Below are 1322 nucleotides of genomic sequence, written 5' to 3' on the forward strand. Positions count from 1 at the left end.
TGGGTGTGCTATAGTTTTTTTGTACTGGGTGCAAAAAGGTTAGGCAATAGGTAATATCATATATAATATAATATAAATTAATTATTGGATCAGATTATTCTCTCCTCTTACAATATCTTTATCTCCTTTCCTCTTCACAAGGTTTGCACCATCTCGGATCAAAGATTATCCAAGGTTGGTACAGGTAGTCCCCAGGTTACATATGAGATAGGGATTGTAGGTTTGTTTTTAAGATAAATGTAAGTCGGAACATGTACATTATTTTAATAAATGCAATTAGGACAGATGTTTGTCTCAACATAATATTAGGCAGAGTGGTGTCAGTTACTGTATAAAATCCTCACTGTGGGTTAATTACAAACAATGCAAAAAAAAAAAAACTTTATAGAGCATAGACATTCATTAACTTCTGGAACAAGAATGTCTTGGTCATTAAAGAGTTACAAGAGGCTGCAAAAAGAGATCAGTCCTTAAGATCACCCACTACCTCAGCTGTGTCATGCAAACTGCCCCCTCCCAAAGCCTCTGTTCTGCACACCAGTGAGCAGGGGAAGCCCTGTTCATATCTAGGAGATGTCAGATGTTTTACTCTGGGACTACCTGTATCTACTTTTGGACTAGAAGCCAGTTACATAATTCTTGGGTCCAATGTAGTAGCCTTCCTGTTGTTCCACACTGACTAGTCTTCTGTCGATGTCTCCCTTCTTGCTACAATCTGTGCATAAGGAAAATCTAATCTTCCTGCTTGCACTAGACATGACATCAATCACCATATCTGGTTTAGGCCAGCCATTCTCCACCATGATTCTGTGGAACAATAGGGTTCCTCCAGTGATTTGTAGGTGATTGACCTTTCATCTGATGGAGTAAACATAGATCTGGGTTCTATGCCTTTGGGCAGTGCCAGTAGAATAACACCTGTGATCTTTCAGGTGTCTAGATAGGTGAAATGTAAGTGTCATTAATTGATGAACACTGTAAAGGGCATTCATTTGTGATTATCACCATAACTGGGGTATTCTTCGTATTAAACCTTAATTAATTAATTTATCAAGGGGGAGTGGGGGGTTCCTAAAACCTCTGTCTTGTGCAAGCTACAAGGTTTTCCCAAGTTAGTATGACATAGCCATTACAGGGGTGTCTTTGTAATGTGCATTTTTTTCATTTTGGTCTTCTCCCCCTTTTGTTCAGATTGAGGTTTGATTGAACTTGCAAGCACAACATGTAGGGTCATTGTATATGCAGCTACAAGGAGGGTCAAAAATGTGCTTTGGGTAGGCATGCAAGCTGTAGGTTCTGGCTTACAGGTAGGGTTCAATGCA

The 1322-nt window shown here is 39.4% G+C and overlaps 1 protein-coding gene across 1 annotated transcript in view; it reads right to left on the reverse strand.

Annotated features, from left to right (window-relative positions):
* Positions 1 to 1322, reverse strand: part of TIAM1 (TIAM Rac1 associated GEF 1) — a gene marked incomplete in the record, with an annotated part of 223878 nt that overhangs the window by 38171 nt on the left and 184385 nt on the right.

The sequence above is a fragment of the Pyxicephalus adspersus genome, chromosome 1 (assembly GCF_032062135.1).
Source record: "Pyxicephalus adspersus chromosome 1, UCB_Pads_2.0, whole genome shotgun sequence".
Taxonomy (NCBI): domain Eukaryota; kingdom Metazoa; phylum Chordata; class Amphibia; order Anura; family Pyxicephalidae; genus Pyxicephalus; species Pyxicephalus adspersus.